Genomic DNA, 22,609 nt, shown 5'->3' on the forward strand with positions numbered 1-22,609 from the left:
AGTGTAAACTAAACACCATCCTGCCACTTTGATGTTTCCAGGCTATATGTGGCCTGCATGTAACATTTTACTGATGATGTCCAATATTCATTATCTGTCATCTCCCAGAGGTCTCCCCTGGTTACACTGCGAAACCCTGTCTGGCTGCTGCCTCCAGAGTGATCATATATTAGCCAATGGGTTTCCAGATAGCTAAAAACGAATTATGGAAACATTTTCAAAGCAGCTAATATTCATGCATCATGCATCTACACAGGCAGATTACTGAATTCTGCTTTTGTAGTTGATAAAACACTGTACAGGATAAATACAGCCAGTACAGGCGGATTTGGTGAGAGTAGGGAGGGGACGGTTTATAGCTGGCAGCCTGTATCCTTGCACAATTTCCCCAGAGGGGTTTTATTTTTCATATTCATAGCCAGTGACATTTGTCTGGGAGAAAAATGTGAATCCCCCTGTGGAGGGGGAGCTTCCTTTGAGAGCTTCTATACTTTTGATTAGTAAATGTTGTCATCGTGTGTAAGATGAATCTGCACCAAGGATGGTGCAGTTGCTTAAGATGTAGCAGTGGGTGTTCCGGTGAGGTTCATTACATGATTAGTAGAAAGGACACATCACTGACTGCAATCTCAAGTCCTTCACAGGTGAATCTTGGACTAGAATACTGTAGAAAAGCCTGCTGTTCATAGCCATACAGCAGCCATCCATTTGCCAGTCTTGTACACTAGATGGCAGTCAAACTTTAACATTCGTGATGCACAGAGAGCAGCTGATGCTCGCCATGCCCGAGCACTGTATATTGTTGGGAACTGTTTCTGTGCATATGTTTTTTGTGCATATTCATGGCACATGCTGCTAAAAACAAATCATGAATGCGAGCCAGTTCACCCCAGCACACCTTTCATTTTGACAGTAGCTTCAGCCCCTGAGAGCGGCTTGATAAAAACAGGCCCGGAGCTCGAAACATTATCAATATTAAAGTGAATGTCAGGGTAGATGTGCTCGATTTCTGTTTTTGTTGGCCTACATTGCAGGATAATAAGCTCATGGCTGTTTAGAATAAATAATGATACTCTCAGTGATCAGATGAAAAGTCAGTGGATGTCAGATGTATTTCACATATATAAGCTTTTAATGCTGTTTATCAGGACAATGCCAGAGGCTGAACATACAACTATCAAAACTCACAAACCTGATGATTTCACTGCATTTTAAGAAGACAAACTACTCCATCATCACTGCCACCCACTTTCACCCGCTCATTGGTTATTGAGCCTGCAGCTGAGACTCAGCACATCATTACTAAATTACTGATTACAAGCGTAAAGCGATACAAATGGGGAGGTTGCCCCCGATGCTTAATTGGTAGGATGTAATAACGGAGCACTGATATGTGGGCCCTTAATTGTGTGTTTACTGCACTATTTATTGGAGGGCGTCCCTCCCTTGGCTGGTCGCTGATGAGGTGAGCTGTGTTTCCGCCGGCGTGCTATCAATCCTGCTTCATTAAGGACACGCAGGATGGGAAGTGAGAACAACATAAAGTCAGCCCCCTAGATTGACATGGGATAAGGAGTTAGCTCTGTTTATGAATTTCAAATTGCCACTGAGAGAAAATTTGTGTACAAAAAAGACATCATAAAACAAATATAACTTATCTGCTTATCTGATTTTGGCAGCTTTTTAAATGAACGTGCCCTCATGAGTTTAGTTAGTACTATTAGCAACAACTGCATAACCATGCTCAGCCCATGAGACCTCTACTAAAACAAAAATACATATCCATTTGTTCAGCTCTTCACTTCAGTGTTGTCACTGATTTATCCACCCTGCTTACCCTTTGGATGGATGAGATTTGTTTTTTTTTAATAAGGAAACATATTTGGACATATGTGGGCTGCCAGCACTAAGCTTCATAGCCAAATTAGTTTGTTTGGCTCATGGTCACTGTGGGTGGAAGATTGCTATATTTCCATTTGTTTGTTGTGGATGTCTGCTTACCAACAGAGGCCCAGTTCAGTGAAAATGTCTTGGCAGATAGACTCATGTCAGTTTCTGCTAACAGGATGGTCTCTTTAATCATTGGGTCACCCGGGATGTTATTGGTAGGTTTCTCTTAGAGATTTGTTCTCATTTAGTAAGCTCCATTTTAGGAACATCAAAAAGTGACAGCTCCACACTCTGTGCTGCTATGTCCCACATTAATTGCTCATCTACATCTGTGGTCTGAAATCAGAAAAAAACAGTGGCAATGTATATGACTTAAAGGGGATCTGGGTTGTCACGGTAACCACAGTTGTACTATCGTGACGTGACACATCTATGTACAGTTTATCCTGATTAGATGGTTTGTGGCTTTTTATGTAGACTGAATGTAACACTAGCTGTGATACCTGATAGAGACAGCAGGGTGGCGGTGAAGCTGCGGATGAGAATAGAACTGATCTCCACACCTACACACAATGGATACCACGCAGGCTGGAGTCAATTATAAATCCAGTCAGACTCATTAGCCTGTCTTACCGTCTGAATTAGCTTCTGCCGAAGAATTTTTAAAGATCTTTAATTAAGTCCTCACCAGGCTAATTGCCCTCCATTTTAAAACAAGCACGAAAAATCAATCAGCTGTTGAGAAAAGCATTAACTGATACAGCACTTAGATGCATGTATGCGGTTGCCATGGAGATTTATTCATGAGAGGATGTATATGTATATGTATACATTAAGTATTCAAATGTGACTTGCTATCAGCATCTTAAAACAAACAAATCACTGTTAGCCTTTCAAAACACGTACAGGCTGAGGGCTAATAGACCTGTGAGGTCTGATGGTACTTGTGCTTCCATTTCTAGTTTCTGCTTACCGGCATCGCACAGTTTGAATTTCCCAGTCTTAGCAAGAATGCATAGTTGCCCATGGGAAATTTACCCAAGGCTTGCATAAAGCAAGGCCAATCAAAATAAATTGGGAAGACTCCTGTCACATCAAGTGCAGCTGCTCCACAGTCATGTTTTCATTTCTGACCTCCCTGAAGAGAAACCAAGGAGGACTATATGCAGGGATTTTTATGAACTATACATATACAGTATTGGATGTATAGAAATACAGATGTGATGTTTGAAATTAGAGATACATCTTTGTCTAAATTATTTCTCAATATAATACCTTTATATAAACCTATTTTATTATTCAAGGAGAAAGAAAGTAGTGAATATACTCCACTACACTGTTTGAGATTTAAATAGTCAGCTTCAAAATGAAAACAATACACGAGACGTATCTATGGAGCAAGTCTGAAGTTGCCCTCTCTTCTGTTTGTGGACCAATCATCTGTATTTCATTTGGGAAATCACTGGCAATCAACCTATTCTTATAGATGTAATAAACTGTAATTATCAATTTGAATTGAGGGTTAATTGAGCACACGTAATAAATCAACCAAAAGTCATGTTTATTTTGTTTGTGAGGTGTGTGTTATTTGCACACATTTGTTCATGTTCAGAGAAACCAAATTAATAATGCAGGGCAAGGCAAAAGAACTATATATACAGAACAGTTTCAATGTATTGCTTTTGTCATTTTCTGCCAATCCTCTCCTCTCCTCTCCTCTCCTCTCCTCTCCTCTCCTCTCCTCTCCTCTCCTCTCCTCTCCTCTCCTCTCCTCTCCTCTCCTCAGACATTTCTTTGATCCTTGGATCCCACGCCTTTCACCCCCTTCTCCAATCCTCTTGAGGTCTTATTAACAGACACACAGTTCTCATGTTTTATTGCCTATGATAAAACCATGCCTCTGATCTCTCATTACAGGCTGGCTCTTTGGAAATGGGCCCTACACTCTTCGGCTTAATATTGCCCGTAATGGAGCAAAAAGCTAAACGCACAATCTAAATATGTTGGGTACCAGGTCCCTGTGCATTAATAAGCCATCAGCTCATTCTGGGCTTGGCCTGGTTCTGGCCTTAACAGATTCAACATGGGGATATGGTTGTTTCTCCTTGTGCACTATCAAATAGTAAACACACTGACACACATATGCTTACATGTGCACATTTACCCACATATGCTCTGAATGCATGCACATAAACAGGCACAAACAAACACAAATGCCCCCAAACACCACAGCTGTAGTACTCAGTCTCGTGTGTGTAACATGTTTGCACAAATGTCTTACATGATGTATTCCATGCTGAGTCTGTCTTTCAGCTCTCTTGGGGAGATAGCTATCCTCTCTGTCTGTGCCACACGTCCTTCTGGTCCCTCCGGGCGACATAATGACAAGAGAACACTGGCTTAAAAAAATTACATTTGGCTGACTTGTTCAGTGTCTTCCTTTCTGCTCCTTTTTCTGTCCCCATAGGTTTGGATTGTAGGTCATACATGCATGAAGGAATTAGATTACTGTTCAGTTTGATAGAAGGACATCAATCAGTTTGTGTGATCTAAAGACTTTTTCCTAAACGCTGTCATGATGTGTAGATTAATGGTTACTCTAGTCTACTTTATTGCATCACATTTTATATGGAGGTACAATCTGGCCAAATGCAATCAGAAATATGGGTCTATGGGTGCGCTGTATGGCCTGTACTGTGGGCACATCATGGGGAGGGCACAGAACATACACTAGGTGTTCCATGGGTACACTGTAGGCGTACCCAGGCAAACATGCCCGTGCAGGGGGATTGTTGGGACAGTGTGCAGGCTAGTGTGGGCAGAACAATCTTACACTAATCCTGGTCACAGTGAGGGTTTTCTGTAACCAGTTGGACTCACCCAGAAAAAAACCCAAAAAGCCTCCCTGTGGGTTGTCAGTGGGCCTCTCACATCGAACTTACCCACAGAAATGTCATTCTTATTGCTTATTCAAGCTATCAACGGGGTAAATAAGCGAGGTACACAATGGACAGGTGGCCAGTCTATCGCAGAGCCAACACAGATAGACAAACCATTTAGAGTTCTTAATTAAGCTGACAAGCACGTCCTTGGTCTGTAGAAAGCCACACAGACATGGGAGAACTGCAAACTCCAGGCTTAATCCAGATTTGAACCAAGAACCTCCTTTCTGTGAGGCGACAGTGCTAACAACTGCAGGCAATTGAATGTATTTTATCACTATAGCTATATAAATTTACTTATTGATGGTCTACTTTTGAGCATTGCATTGGACACATTTCAGAAGATTCAACATGACGGCTGAACATCTGGCTCTTTACACATGGATCCCCATTCAGGGTCATTTTTCCACATGTCTTAATGGATTACTGTAGCTCATGATGCTCCTTATCAAATATGTTCCCATGATCCTTCCTAAAGTAATCTAAAAGAATCAATAGCTTGGCTTCAACAGATAGCTTCACATCCTTTATAAGTATTTACGTAGAAAGGTTAAGCTCTTGCTTAATTGTATTTTTTACTATTTTATTGTAAAGCTCTTGCAGCATCTGCATGAACAGTGCTACATAAATGTTTTTTTCTTTCACAGGAGAAATGGGAAGATATTACATTGTGTGTAAGTGCATGAGCTGCTCTCATTCATCCAGGGCGATGAGGCTGAGGAGCTCTCCGTCCGCTGGCCTTGTTATCAGCCACTCGCCTGCACAGCTGCTCCTCATTTGCTAATTGTCTTCTCTGTGTACAGAGGACAGATTTACACTTTCACCTAATTGTTTATGTTGCCTGGCTGTTGTCGAATTAAGAACCATTCAGGCCTACAAGCCACCCAATGTCACGAATACTGGCTGATTACCTGTTGCTAATTGTCAATTAGAGCACAGCGCACCTAAATGAAACTCAGTCTTTACTGATGCATGATTCTGTTTTAATGTGAAATTGATCAGGCACGTACAAATAAACATTGTCACGCAAAAACAAAACAAAACAAAACAAAAAAATAAGAGAGAATATTTAAAGGGTTTGGTCATCATCTGTGTGGAAGAACATGTTTATTTAGCAATAAGCTAACAGTACAATTACCTTGTTTATTTCAATGTTAACATAAACACTAAATACATTAGGTGTTTATTTAACAGGATCAATGTTTTAATTTCAGAGTACCAGCAGACTGCATATATATATATGTGCCTGGTCTCGCCTTTTGTCAGCCTGTCAGTGGAGCAGGGGAAGCAGAGATGTTAGGGAATAATTAAGAGGATCTGACAGGCTGCTCCCTCTAAGCGTTAGCTCCAGATGTTTGATTGACAAGTGGAGTGTGAGGGTCAGACTTGTGTTGCCTCTGTCTTTTTCTTGCCTCTCTTACATCCCTTAAATTGCTCGGTAGTTTGAGCGGCATGAAAAGATGACACACAAAGGTCTAAACCCTAAAACAGTCTAATACTTGCCAGGATGTGAGCTGTGTGGTCCTGTTTGTTTCACAAGGAGAGAAGCAAAGAACGAATTCAAAGCTGCAAGGCTCCTTCAAACACATGCCCACACTCCCTGTGGTCTCAGCAAGCCTCTCTGCTCTTTTTATGTGCTTGGTTCAAACACAGTCCACCTTTACAGCTTATCTGTTCTTTTGCAGGTATTGTTTGTTGTGGTTGTTGTGCTTTTTTTTCTTGTTTAGGGGAATTAAAGGCCTCGGAGAACTCCCTCTCCAGCAACACCAGCACCTCCTTTACCAACACCTCCACAGTCTGATTGTGATGTACCTGCAGTGGCTCCATAAATTTGATGATAAATGGAATACCAAAAGCACAATGGTATGTCAACATGGAGCTAAAAAACACATAATTAAGCCACAGTGCACATCCACTTTCTGCATCTTTTATCTGATTAATAAAGGTAATTAAATCAGGGAATAAAACACATCCACAGAAGAGGGCTTGGCTTTAATTATTACTGCTGGCACTGCACGCTCTAAGCAGCACAATAAAGTCAGGGAACCCAAAGACTTAATTTAGAAAGGGTGCCATATATACAGGCGCCCACACGTCCACTGCCACCTGAGATTTGCTTGATTGCAGTTAGATTGGAGAGGAAAATGAGTAATGAAGGGAAGGCTTTAGTCTCACAATTACTTCCTGGCTTTCATTAGACCAGTGCTGTGATATGAGGGCATATCTTAGTTGCATCTGCATCACCCCAGGGCCTCTGAAATTCAGTCACAGACAGACATCAAGGAAAAGCACTCTAATTCCCAATCAGGCACACACAGACATGTACGCATACACACAATGAGGCATTTGACATACCGTCAGGAGATTTGGAGTTTCTATAATGATGAAAGATTTCAAATAATATGAGAGGACTCTTGGGAAAAAAGACATGCATGCACAAAAGCACCTGCTAACACAACACACACACTCTTTGTTTCAGTTTACTATGTGTACCTATGATGTGTAACATAAGTCATTACTGAAACACTCGATTGATGAAGGTATCACAGTGTGTCAGAGATGACAGGGATTCCCACTCAGGTGTTCTGTATCTGCTCTGTGCTTATAATCAGAGGTTTAAATGCACTGCAGCCTGATGTATGGAGACTTTCTCCTCCTTTTTGTTTCCTCATTATTATGGAGGAGGGAGACGTGCCATTATCCACTCACATTTAAGTACAGCATGTGTGCAAAGACTGCTCTCTCACACCCGCCCACATTTCTGTGCATTTAAGAGATTTCTTCACCCTCACACCTCTCCCCTGCTGTACTCTACCTTGAGGCATTTAAAAGTCTGAACCCATTCTAGGAAGTAACTCAGTAATAGAGGTTTGTAAAGCTGTGAGGTTTTCCTACACTCAACAGTTATACCTGCTACATCAACAGCAGTTATAAGTTGTGCTAGAACTAATAAAACAAACAAAGTCATTTTACATTAGTTTTACTTGTGAGCTTCATCAATCAAAGAAGACACAAAAAAGAAAACTATTTTATTTGACTGTTTTTGGGGTTGGATTTCTATACTGTTAAGTATTAATTATTCATTGACATAGTCATGTGATCATTTATTGCATTTCCATATCTCCCATGGCTTTGTTAGTCAGGAACACACAACAAACTAATGTAACAGTGGTGACTGCTGTCACAGATTTCAGAAGAAAAATTCACTGTAAATCATCTGGCCTTGCCGTTCCCTTCTTAACCCATAATTCAAAGCATCGTTAGCTTGACTGATTGTTTGCATCAGACAGGTTGTTTGACTTAAACTTTGGGCAGAGAAGATTGATAGGCCTGGTGATGGAGATTTAAAAAAAAAAAAAAAGCAGCACAGGCATGAAGGCTTAACAGCTCCGTTGCTGCCTCTGTGCCTGACACACTTGTTATTGAATAAATAACTCGCCACAATGCATGCACTTGATTCTGGAACTATGAAGCCAATGGCAGGTGCTGAGGATGGAACAAAGTCTGGATAAAAAGTTGGTAAACGCTGTGCAAGCAAAGTTATTGATTTATTACAAACCTTTGTTTGCACAACAGTGTTCATTTTACAGTATATTATACGATCATGAGGAGTATGAGAGATCAACCAAGATTTCCCGGGATCTATGGGTATCTATTAAAAGGAAATAAATTGCCTCACAGTCCTGCTCTTAATTAACATCTGGTCATGTCTTCAAGAATGAACTTGTTTGGACAGAGCTATCCTTTCATTGAATCAGCAGCCTGCTTGTGGGCCAGTAAAACAATCTGTGAGCATACAGGACTCAATAAGTGGGTCGATGGAGCCTCTCACACTATCAGGAAGTCTGGTTATAATATATCCAGTTTTGCCCCGCATTTTTTTTACCCTTTCTGTTTGTGCATGAGTTAAATAAAGTACAGTATAAAATCTACTACTAAGCTGCAGTAATTTATTTTTCAGTTCCATCACATGTTGGAATGTGTATATGCTATTCCTTTGGTCTACAGTTTTCCAATTAATATTAATGTACAGGAAGAACCTTGAGCCAAAGCCAGAGGCTAAAGAGCTAAGACTCATCAAGATGCTAAATCTAGAGCTCCCTTGGTGAGAGTCGCTCCAACATTTACTGTATCTCCTACTGGAAAATTCAACGTTTAAGGTATGCTCTATTTCTCCCTTAGGGAAAAATGCACTGGGCAAATTACTTTCTGAACTTTCATGCCTTTTACAAGAATGCTTAAATTAGTAAGTTTTCAAACAGTATAGTACTGCACATACTGTAAATTGTAGTGCATAAACGTGCATGTGTGTATGAGAAGTCAGCCTTAGGCCAGGTTCTCTCCTCTCACTGAACCGTTTTCAGGTATGAATAGAGGTGAATGAATGAGATGCAGGCACAGAGTATTGAAAGACCTTGGCAGGCAGATAATGCACTGTCAATAATCTATTTCACAGGTCAAGAGTGTAAGTCTATTCTGCAGCCGAACACACATACATAGAGTATGTCTTGAGTGGTGCAACATAATACAACACTGATGTGTGAATACAAAGAGATCAAGTCGGTTGAATTCATCGAAGAACAAGAAGATCAAGAATTACCTAATAGAGTTAAGCCAGCTGTCTTATAGACTCATAGACTGTGAACACTTCTAATTGATATTGACAGGTTAATCCTATCATAGCTGCAGGTATTACAGGGTGTGATTCCTCCTTATTGATGCAGATGCAGATCAGATCAGCACTGTTGACTTACAGTATGTGCAGTCTGACGGTTTGGTGGTCTGATGGTTTAATAGGATGCATGTTCGGTTGTTGGGTCACTCTTATATCTTAGTGATATTCCACACAATAATAAGGGTGCATCAAATTTCCAGGCAGATGTTGACAGGAAGTGGTTATTTTTCGAGACACTGTGACACGGTGGCTCTGTAATGGATTAAATTATGAATCTATAACAACTCAGCACTAAAAAGTGGTGTTCATTTTAGAGCTCATTTTCAGGAGACCAGTTGAACTGCTTGATAAGAGTGTGTTACCTGCTTGGGTTCGTCAGCCATTAGTCAAGCTCACCGTGAGAGTTTTTGTGGTGAGCCTTCTACCTCGTAAAAGAGAGCCCCCTGCATGCTAAAGCACGACATCCTCCACAATTTGCATGATGATAGGATCCACCATAATGAGACGACTTATTGGCAACAACACATGCTAATGATAATTGTAATAGCAGCAATCATTTCAGTGATACTCTCCCCTCTCATTTGCATTCTCTGCTTGCCTCTTCCCTCCTCGGCTGTCTGTCTTTTTTTTTGTTGCTCGTACAGTTTTTCTTTATGATTTCGTCTTTGCGCTTCACTGTACTTTTTGATAAAACTTTATTCCTCACCCCCCTCTCTCTGTTCCTCACTGTATCTCTCCCCACCCCATCTCTCACTCCTGTTGTTTTCATTCATTATTACTTCCCTTGACACAAACTGCCAACCAGGCAACAAATCAACATCTCTTTAACTTTAGCACCACTTAACTCGTGTTGTGCTTATTCTGCAGCTTGTTTTGTTGTGGGAGATGGATACCGGGTGTGATAAAGCAATACAGCACTGCTGTGTGTGTGCTGGCTGCTTCAGACAGGAACTTAAATCAGCGTTATTGAGCTTTGCGTGGCTGGGGTCGTTATGAAATACAGCTGTCAAGTTGCTGTAACTCAGCTGAATTTCCATGGAGACCCGACATTACACTCGGTCATGTAGGAAATCATGATTTGTTAACTGCTCGTTAGTCATAAATAAAACCCTAACACATGTAATGCGTTGTTAATTGCTCAACTTATGAGAGACGGAGGGATGCTCGGGGATGCTGTGTGTTCATCATTCTCTATTACACTGACGTTTGGACATTAAGGGAGGGGAGACTTTTTGTGGCGATAACAAAGAGCTTAAGTGGACTGAATTCAGCTATTGTTTCCAGAGTTATTTAGATACTGAGTTACACAGCAGCTCAAATGTCTTTGCCATTCATTTGAGCATTTGACTTAGTGACCCTAAAATGTTGTGAGATACAGATAATAGTCGGTCTAAACTGGGACACGTGATGTGTCAGTGTACACAATGTAAACATCTCTGTACACCTCTCTCTATGTTCCCTCTGTCTAATGTAAACGTGCCTCTTGCTTTACAAATGCACACTGTACAAAGCTTTATTTCCACATCAACATGGAGTTGTTTATATGTTGATGAATCATGCCAGTCTGTGTATACAGTGGTCACGTTGTGTATACAACATGGTTTAATGTTATAATAAAGTTTGAAGCTGTCAGAACCAATTTTGTCATGGTTCTTTCTCAGTTTCAGCCCAGTCCTGTGATTCATCTGTGGGATTAACAGGTGTGAGTCAGTGATGGTTGTTGTATACTTATTAATAACATCAGTTTCCCTGGTTACCATAAAACGCCAGCAGAGTCAAAGCGGTAACGTGGGCATGGCCACAGCAACTGACCAATCAAAGTTGTTTAATGTGAACATAGATGTAATTGCACTAAATAATCCAGTGTAAAACACTCTGAAACAAGGATTACATTTATGAGTCAGTCTCCTTTCTCCCTCTTGGTTATATTTTGTCATTTACTTCACATCTCTGTAGCTGCATTTGCTGACATTTGATGGTCAAAGTAGCTGTTCTGTACAGTGTCTGTTGTCCATTGTCTGTGGACACACTGGAGCCCACTCTCTTTTTGGAATCTAATTTATTTTTCACAGGACTCACATTTCCGGGCAGTGCCCTGGTGACTCCACATCTGCTCAGAAGCGTCCCTCAAGGATGCTGAAAACAACCGACTTCTCTCTAGTAATGGAATCTCTCTCCCTCTCTCACCAGTCACGACCTCTCTTGCACGCTCTCTCCCTGTTGTCTGATGATGTCTCTCTCTTCTGCCTCTTTTTCCTCAAGTCATCAACCACCGACGGCACTAAGTTGTCCTCCTCACTGCTCTCCTCTCCCCACTCATCTCCCTTCTCCCCTCCTCCCATGAACCTCTCCATCACTGTCATCCCCTTGCTTTACTTCGCTGGACAACAGCCATCAACACCCCCAAGCACACACACACACACACACACATGCATGAGCATGCACACCGTCTTTCTTTTATTCACACGCACAGACAAAAATCATTCTTCTCTTTCCTTTTGCAGTCACTCGCTCTCTCACTCACACACAGAATGCCCAACTCCGTCTCTCTCTGTTAATGTTGTGGAACGTCTCAACTCACTCTGGGATGCCTGAACTCATCCATCACTGTGTTATGTCGCCTCCTTTCCAGCATGTTTTTACATTTTTTGTATTTTCATTGCTTGAATTTGAACATTTTTTTGGCATTTCAGCAGCTAGTGGTCCTATGATGGAGGAACATGAGAAATCATCTGTGTGCATGCCACTTTGTGTCCCACACATACATACACTTCCCATATTCTAATGGCATCTAGATATTAAGATGTATGTAAAAAGCTGCATTAAAGCACACTGTTGGAAGAATCCTTTGAAGTGAATATTCCTGGAAAGCCCTCATGTATATGCTTATATGCTATGTGTAATGTGTAACTCTTGACCTTAGCCTAGAGCAGTGATTTTAGTGATTGTGCCCATAGCTCTAACTTGCATTACTTGAATGGGTCTGGGTTTGGTGTGCCATGCTTATGTCAAGATAACAAAGAGTATAAGAAGTGATTGCTCAAAGAAAACCTTGAGCATTCCTTCAAAGACTTCTGCTCCTTCTTGCGAGAATAAAAGCACTTCAATGATAACCAGTTGGCTTTTCGGGTTTTATTTCACATATGTTCATGTAAGGGACGGACACAGAGCCAAATAAGATTTAATTAGAAAATTCTTTGTTTCACTCCTCTCGTACTTTTAGCTGTATTGTGGACTAAATCACATCATGAGCTGTCACTGCTGTTAGATTGTGTGACTTCAGGATTGTGACAGTTGTATGTAACCTGTTTTCCTGTCCATATGTGACTCAAAGCTTTTTCTGTAATGTCACAACTGGTTGTGTAACTTGCATGCAGACAGCTACTCCAGCAGCTGTCCCTGCTCAGTACGATGCCATGGCTATGAAAGATGTCATGTCTCTTAGCTGCTAGTGGCCTCATCCTTCTACATAAGTCCTCTCCACCTTCTCTTGCTTGTGAATGTATAGCCCAGCAGTAAGCTATCAATGTCACTCAGCTGACCTTTTTCCTAGCAGATAAACAGGGAGCTCTGGGAGAAGGCTGCATGGAAAAAAATAATCTTTTACAGATGCACTGCAAGAATAGTTTCCCTTTAAGTAGCTCTTTAGCTGCTAAATGCCCTGTCACCTATTATCAATCTTCTTGCTAAAACCTTAGAGATCAGAGGGAGAGCAGAGTCTGACCGCTGTCTGTGGCTCCAAACTTGGAGCAACACCTTTGACATTCTAGTCTAGTCAGGTTCTGTAATCCTGCTCATACTGAAGTCTTACCCATCTGTGATCCTGATCCCGTGTGAAAGCAATTCCACCTTCTACTAAATTTCTTGTGTTAATATTAGCCCTTTATAAAGAAAAAATCATGTTCAATTTCAACAGAAGGACAAACTCTTGAAGGACATTTTTTCCACAGGCTCTCTAGTTATTATGTGGCAGCCTGTTCATAATAATAAAGATAATGTCTGCAAGTTTGAATAAAATAGACTAGTATATTACACAAAGGACAGACATGGAGTGCTAATGTCTAAATCACAATATTTCCTCTGATAATAATGTGCGAATAGAGTTTACGTCAGCATCTGGCTGTATGTGTAGATGCACCACTTTACATGTTAAATGCCATTCCCTTGGGTTTATGGTGATAGCTATTCCTCTTTTGGTGTAGCTGCTGGTGTACTTTCTTCAGTTAGATTGTGACTATATTCTATTACCTTGAGCCTTGCCCCCTGCCTCAGAACAGTCATTGCTGTTTGGACTTTCTGTATTGCACCACTATTTGTCATTTTAAATCACTTTCTGCTTTACAGAGTTTTTCATAAAGAAATCATCAACCACTCTTATTATCTGCACTGGTGGGAACTGTGACTCTGACCTTAATATCCAATATAAATATTTTAAATAAGTAATGTCAGCAACAAATGCATCTCCAATATACTGTCTGCATTTTTACCTGAAAATGTACTGTGTGTGTATTTATACATTTTTGATAATCCCAGAGACACATAACATTTGTCTATAGAGTCATTTCTCAATAAGATCACATGTTGCTGTGATCACGTGTAAGGCAGAACAGCGCAGAGAGTAGCTCTACTGCATGTGCTTACTCATAGATAAGGTAACCCTTTCTTAGATGAATATTAAGATTAGGTTTAGATTAAGATTATTAGTCCCCATACAAAAAATTAGGTAATCTGCAAAAATAACACGACGTTTTAACATAAACATAGAAGAATGCTAATTGATAAGAGAGAAAGGATGAAAATAGGGATACACACTAAAAAGAACAGTGAAGGGGAAAACAGTATATCAGAAAACAAATAGGAGGAGACAGACAATGCATTCCTCGTCATGCACTGCAGTCTCTCTGACTACGAGTGGCCTAAGTGATATAGACAGCAAGTCGTTTGAAAAGCTATTAGAAATGTTTCAAATCTCCGCAGAGAAAATGCAATAGAAAATAGAAAATGCATAATGGAAAAAGATGTACCTAATCATGCCAACAGTCAAGCAGGAGCACCTAGACTGCTTCTCTTATAAGGATTGTGGCTACCTGCCTCTCAATCCCACTCATCTCTTCCTCCGCCTGCCTTTTTAATCTCGCTGAGTGATTTTGAAATGCTGATTTGGATGTCGGGCTTCAGCATGAGGTGAGGCCTTCACTTTTCCCTGACCTCTCTATTCCTCCATAGGTCTCTGGTGGGTGTAATATATCTTAATAGATCAGCTCGGCTGGTACTGAATCATAGCCAAAAACTGCTGTCTGGATGTTTTTGAATGGACTAACTGGGTCTCTGTAGGAAATTATTAGTGTTTGGACCACGCTGTAACCCAGCCACAGGATTCCTACCATAAATAAGCAATATTGTTTCTCCTATGGTTCTGTTGTCTGTATTTAAAAGCTTTCAGTGTGATGTACTGTAATTGTTTTTTGCTGTCAAAACTGTATTTCTCACAGATTATATCAAAAATAAAAGCTGGGTCACAGGAAGGTTAACCGGGGAATTGCTTTGTGAGAGCTCCTACCTCATGTAAAATCCTTTGTACCCTGACAGTGACTTTACAACAGCAAACTGCATTTTTTTCAATCAGTATCAGTCTAAATGGATGAAGGCCCCCTGTGAAGATTTGGGCACCAACAACCCTTTAGAATCACTATGGGACAATAAAGGAGTATGTCAGTCATGTATGCAGAGTATCTGCAATCATGTCTATTAATTCAGTTTGTGCTCACAACCTGCATCGAATATGCATGTGTTGCTTTCTTTCGTGGTCCTTCCTGTTCACCTCCGCTCACCTCCGCTCATCAGTCAAGTCTACATTTCAACCCCCTCTCTGTCTCTATGTCCCCTTCACACACACACACACACACACTACCTTCAGAGTTTAACATTCTTACTTTCTTCCTGATTTTCTGTGGTCATTACTATTCTGCTCAGATTTTCTAACTGATGGCCTGCTGTGTTCTACATTTGGCTTGGATTATTATTCTGATTATGAATAAACAATGCAGCCAATCATAGTGCATCCATTTACACCACCATATAATACACGTATATGCATAGGTAGCCTCATACTTATTCTGAAACATGACTTGCCTACATCACACATGAATACAAACGTAAGTGATGAACATGAGTCACTGCTGTTGGACCGATTATGACTTTAGTGTCATGACTGATTGGACTGAGCCAGACTAGCAGTTTGCTCGATGTCCAGTATATAAACAAATAAAAGGAGTGCCATCTTTTCTGATAACTGAAATCTGGACTGCAGACATAAGGCTGCATGTTAGAATGGCATAATAACACAGCCTGGTGATCAGAAACAGACCAGTGAGTCACATTATCATTAAGCAGTTCATTGACGAACCACAGCTCAGCCATGTTCAGCTCACCCTGCAGCTCTACCTGCAAAGACAAAACTGGCTTTTATTCATATGTCAATTTGTACTGCTTCTAAGTGACTTCATGTGCACCTTGTTGTCTTTTCATAAAACAATATAGGTAGGTTTCTCTTTTCTTTAACAACTCAGCTTATTTTTGTATTTTTCTGACAACAAAATTATCTTTGTGCAATTATCCTGGTTACACACTGACAACAAGAAATTCTTTCACATCCCTCAAAACAAACCCTTTCCATTCAGTCGCTAATTTGGAAATGTGCAAGACAAGTTACCTATAGTGCTAACAAGTAAAAACTGTATAAATACATACATTAATTAGTGAGTGTGTTTTGTGTTTTGTGCTTTTGGCTCTGTAGTTTACATAGAGTGCTAGTTTTATCAAGACCAATCGTGGCACACTGTAATTGCCTACATGCCTCATTATAACACAGGTTACAAGAAGACTGCAGGTTTATTTTTGACCATACAGTAACTCAGGCTTATGTGTTAGCATTATGGCTACATATTATTAGAAGACCAACTGTCATAATACAGTGTGGCTGCACTCACCTCTGCACTCGCACTATTGTTCCATTATCAAATACTGTACCTATTCGGTAAGGGCAACAGACAAATATGGCTAACAGTAATAACAGTACACAAAATGTATTGTGTATAATAATGACAATAAGGTCATCCTCAGCAGCAGTACTGAAGCTCATGCCATATTTCTCCATGTGTTTCTCATCCCTGGAGTCTGTCACTTAAAAATTAACAGAACTATTAACTACAAACTGAACTACTTTAATGCAGTGTGTTTTCATATTACATTGTAATAACATAATCAGAGTAATGCTTTATTAAACAATGATCAATACTCATAATAATCTGTTAAAGAGTGATGATAATGCACTACATGCCTTGAATGTAGCAATGCAAGCAGATGTTGCTTCATTACAGGCATAAGAGCTGTTTCAGCTGCTTTTAAAGTCATCGGTGACCGGACATAAAAAAGAAGAATAGGTGCAATATTGTAGCACATCCACTTTTGAAATTAGCAGACTGAAACATAAATGTGTGGTGCACTTCTGAATTAATAGTGTGATTGCAGCTTTGTTGTCGTGCACAAACAGAACACTTGAATCAGATCTGAGAAACATCTGATCTGACCTTTAAAGTCATGTCACCAGGAGGAGTAACAACCAGCCAACAGTCTAATGGTGTGTGGCTTAGGTTATCCAAAGACATGTCGCACTGTATGAGGTGCCAGACGCTCATCAAACTAGATAAAAAGAAGAAATTGTGAAAAGACATCACAGCTGCTGCAGGTGAAGGGTGGCACTGTGTCCTCAGGAAACAATGCTGGATCTGTTCCACGGACAGTTAATGGAAGGTTGATTTTGTGGGTCCCTTGCCAGTGATAATGTACCCATGAGTTCACACCACAGAATAAGATGACCCACAAAACAAAGACTTATGATTAGTGACAGGTGCTTTCATTGGCTGTCCAGGGATTGTGAGCTGCTGACAGACTGTTTGGGCAACAATATTGAGGTCGTTTCACACTCAAGGAAAAACAAGTGCATGTCGGGGGAGAGGAGCCCGAATGAAGGCAATCTTGTAAATGAGGAAATAACAATAGTAATGTAAATGCAGAAAATGTTGGAAGATATGAAATATTTGTTAACACTGCATTACACTGGGAAATGAATTGATTGGAGTTTTCACAGCATTTGAACGTTTCTAAGCTTGAGTCAGTGCAGGGCATCTTTTCTCTGCTTTGTGAGAGAACAGAAACCAGATTCACCTCCTATGGTGCTCAGGTGCTTCATTTCCATTGTGGATGTCTATTGTTGATACTAGTCTGGTTATTGCTCCGTCTATGTCAGATGCTTTGTTTCTCTGATTGGCTGAGTTCATTCTGTGTCTGTTGATACTGCTCCCTGGAAATCCAGCTCAAATCCAGAGAGATCAGACTTCTTTTTTGTATAGAACTGAAAACAGCACAGAAACAGGCTGATGTCTTTGATTATTTTTGTTTTATTTATTTAATTTGTGTGGTTAGATTGTATGATCTTTTTTCTTCTGACATACATTTTGAGATTTTTTTCTGCATAATCTTTCTGATATTCTTCCATCCAACTCTCTTTGCAGCACAAACACAGATGGCCTGAGGGATAGAGTCCTAGGTCTATACTCCTTTTGAGAACCCCAGTGAAGTCCTATAATTTGCTGAGGAACCAAAGAAGTCCACCTCCAGCAAGGCCCCTCTAGAGATGTTGATGGTGTGTGTTAGAAGATGTTTCTCTGTGCCAGGTCTCTTTAAGTATGGCTGTCCAGCAGAGCAATGGGCATGGTTCCCCTCCTAGCTTCTGGAGCTTGTCCTCCAGCTGTGAGCATGTTGAACTGGTTAGCTGTGTTTAGGTGATTCAGGCCTTCTGGGGAGGCCTGGAGGACTGGAGGAAGAGTTTGACATGGTGCAGCTTCTGGTATCAGCTGCCTGGCTCCCTTCTCTCAATCTTCTAATTGTTGTCTCAGGTCCGCTATGCCTCCTCCTCTATCTGCCTCTCATGGATCACCTTTTGTATGTGGCTGCAGCGAGAGCCTTCCCCTCTGTCCTGACCCTGCAGTTTCTTCTCTGCAGTCTTAAGCCTGTGCAGTACGGTTTGTTTTTAAACTGTGTTTTTCTCTTACCTCTTTATCTGTTTATCTGGGCTTTTTTCTTCTCAGTTCAAATCTGCCTGCTCAGTTCCTTTTTTTCCTTTGGAAGCTTTTTCAGATTTACAGTTCTAAATGTGAGCAAATCTTCAGCTCCTCCTCTCTTAGTAGTCTCTCCTTCATGCTTCTCAGTCTAAACTTCACCTCTGCATCTCCATTTTCAGCTGTCATCTTCTTCTTCTGGTGCTCTTGTTGATTCCTCTCCTTTTGGATGGTGTGGTCATATTCACTGATAATATTCTGGATCTGTGCCACAGTCCAAAGAGTCCAAATCTGCAAAGTCCAACTTCTGAGGGAGGATGCTTAAAGGTTGCCTGTGTTTCTGTGCAGTGAACCAGTTCGTCATCTGTGTTATTGTCTGACAATGGGCTGATATTCTTCCTCCTTCTCCATTTCTTCAGTAATGTTGAGTTATGTCTTCAGTATTTTCTCCACCAGTAGACCTCTCTTCCTGACTCTGTATGCAAATTCTCTGCCTCACTCTTGTCCATACCTGAGTCAGATAGGACATCCATTAGTGGACAAACTTCTTACTGATCATCAAATTGATGTATTTTGTCTGACTGAGACTTACTTACAGGATAATGAGTTTACCAATGTGAATAAATCAACCTCCCCTTCTCATGTTAATTATATTATTCCTCAAGGCACAGGGCAAGGAGAAGGAGTGGCAGCAATTTAACACTAACACAGGCCTAACTCCTTAATCCCAGGCCTAAATCCAAGTATACTTTATTTAAAAGCGCCACACTGTGCCTCTTTCACCCACACTGGAAGACAGAAAAGCGAGTTCTTTTTGCTGTTATTTAATGCAGCACCATGTGACGATACAACAGAGGGCAACAAACAGCAGTGCTGCAGTCCCGCTGTGTACAGCTGCTCTCTGGCCCTCTGAAAAATGTTTTAAAACAGGCTAGCTACATGGCATATTTACCTGTTATACCTGCAAGACCTAATAGTAGAGAACGTTAACAACAGAGTATAGATTTGTTATTAACTTCATAAACTGTTTGAACACTCATTTCTGATTGGTCAGGGCATGCTGTTGTTATGTTTACCATTGCTATATCTCTCTCTCCATACAGTAAATAGAACATTAGCTTGCCAAGGTTAAATAAACCAGCACCAATGAGGTTAAGTGTTGTTCTCTATGCATGCTGTTGTGGCACGATAAGTTTTCTGGGAATTGGTGCAGGGGAGCTATTTACTCAACTTAGATAAACATATCACATCCTGTCATTACAAAGATCGGAATTACTGCCAAACTCAAGATATTAAACCAGTATTTTTCCAAAACACTGCCTGTTGTAGTTCCATCTGCTTCACCCTCCTGGGGAGGTCATCTGCAATCAAGGATGCAGACACTGTAATCCTGCTGTTTTTTTCAAATCCTCAGTTACTACATTATCAGAGCAAATTTATGTGGATGTGAGTGGTAACAATATTATTATTGACAACAAAAGTAAGAGACAAGGAAATATATAACAACCCCCATAAAACAAAAACACTCTTGAAGAACTTTCCTTATACAATACTTCTATGTAGTCTATGCTTTAACTGAGTGACACCTGCAAGCATCTGATTCGCTCTTAAAAATAAGGATTGGCATTTTGCAATACACACATAGCATAACACAATGTTGTGCCTTAACACTTGTAAAAAGCATCATGGATAAAGAGAAAGTAGGGATGCTTCCTTGTGCTTGAAACCGGGTATCTTGTCAGGGTGGAAGGAATCATGAAAAAAGAAGACTCTCTGAATATACTGAAAGAAAACTTAAAGCAGCAAAGCTGGGCCTTGGTTGTCTTGGTTTTCTCTCCCAACATGACAATGACCTGAAGCGTAAATCCTTTCTAGTGAGGTTTCTAGTAAAGAAATACCTCAGGAGAGGAAAGTGAATGTTATTGACTGGCCCGCACAAAGCCCTGAATCAGACTGAAAATCTGTGAAGTGTATTAAAGAACAGCATCCATGCCAGGAGGGCATCAGATCTGGAGGAGTATGCCTCAAACTTATTGAAAACCACACCAAGCAGCCTCAGACTGATAACAAAGAACAAGGATACAATGTAGATATAGCATTAGCTAATAATAACTCAAGCTGCTACATAGAGCTCTGTGCATGGTTGCAGTTTAATGTTACCATTATCTGTATCTAACTCTTTTTTACAGTGGGCCATCACACGAGATAATCTGCCTTATATCAATAGATAGATAGAGTAAGAGATAGAGAGAGAGCAACCTTTAAAATGAGACAATTGAAAAGCTTGACAAAAACCTCTCCTCTTTCTTTTTTCTTTCATCTTATGTCTTCTTTTTTCTGTCAAGCGTACCCTCTTCCTCTGACAGAAACAGGAAGATGTCTTCCTTCTTCCCCGCTCCTCTCCATTTTTCTCAGTGCCTCTCTGACTCACCTTTTTGTAAATTCAGTACTCTCACCCTGTGTCAAGTGGAAGGTAGGGGACGCCCAGGTGTAAATTGCCCAGCCTGCGATAGCTGTGGAAAAGCACAAAGCAATTTCCACACCATTTCTTAGTAGGGCCCATCGCCTCAGTTACCAAGCCCTGTAGGGACCTCAAACGAAAAGAGAAACCGCCTCTTAACCACTAGTCAGACAGCATGGTGGAGATTAGGACAGAAGAGAGCGGCAAGAGGGAAGGAGAAAGACGTTATCACGGCTCACACTTGACTAGCAGTCAGAGCCACCCAGACTACTGTTATTGCCATAGATTTTAAACAGCTGCAGGCACACTGTGGCTGACAATAAGGAGTGTAAACCCTGCTGTTAAAGAGTGGGTTCACATCATGGTGCAAATAATATGATTGTCAACAGGATATGATTGTATTCACCCAGTGAGGCTACCTGTATTTTCTCTTGTTATAAGTGAAGTTTCACATCCATAGGCCAGTAATGTAAAGATGGTGCAAGAGGAGACGTTCATATCCAATCTGAGCAATTCAGATTTGACTATTAATGATAATCAGCTCAGTTTGGCTCAGTAAACTCCAAATGACTGTCTGTATAGAGCAGCTTAATTTACAGGTGGATGGAGATATAAACAGTGAAAATATTGTTACTGTAAAGGTTTAAAATTACAGTGTTAGTATTGTGTCCACCTCCACCTCTGCATCCTTATAAGCACTGAGGCTTGGCTCTGGTTGAAGTGCAGATCAGTCAGTAGGCAGACAGAGATTTATACTGTTTCCTGTTTACAATGTGGACCCTAAAGCCATGTACAGACCAACAGTAGCCCTGCATGAAAAAACAGCCCCACTATTCATTTATATGGTGACAGTGCAGGAGCACAGGAACACCACCTGAAAAATAACGATGAAGACAAATCATATTGTTGAAACTGATTAATGACCTCCTTTGCTCTCAGTTCTTCAGTAATTTAAATTTAGTTGCATCTTTTTTAGTCCCACAGACTTAATGTTTTGATAGGTGAGGTGTATTTGATGAAAACCTCACTTTTTTGTTAATTTCAAAAACATTCAAAACGTTTACATATGTGGAGGTCTCCTAATCTCACTGAAAAGTGCCACTGCTTTAGTTTAAAGTATGCCACCTTTGGGGGTCCTAGTCTTACCTGATGTTTTATGTTGAATGCTTGGTTAGGAGGGTTTGGAAATAAACATGGCTAAACATTAGACTGTGTAGAGAAGCTTCCACTGTATACATATGCTACCACTGACTTTAATGTGCTGCATAAGACAAGGCAGCCTTTCAGGCCAAACCTCTGAGCAGCAAATTTAAACGTTTGAAAGATAGTAAAGAAGTGAAACAGAGATGAAGAACACAGAGAAAGTCTAGAAGAAAAAGCCGTCTTCACTGACAAGCAAAGTCAACATCATCATTTAAGAGAGGGAAACTAGAAGAGAAATAGAAAAGCAGCACATGGATAAATAAAATCTCCTAAAGGCAGACATGGAAAATCCTCACAGCAAAGACCTGCAAGAAAAGCA

This window comes from Parambassis ranga, chromosome 3, assembly GCF_900634625.1.
Source record: "Parambassis ranga chromosome 3, fParRan2.1, whole genome shotgun sequence".
Classification (NCBI taxonomy): domain Eukaryota; kingdom Metazoa; phylum Chordata; class Actinopteri; family Ambassidae; genus Parambassis; species Parambassis ranga.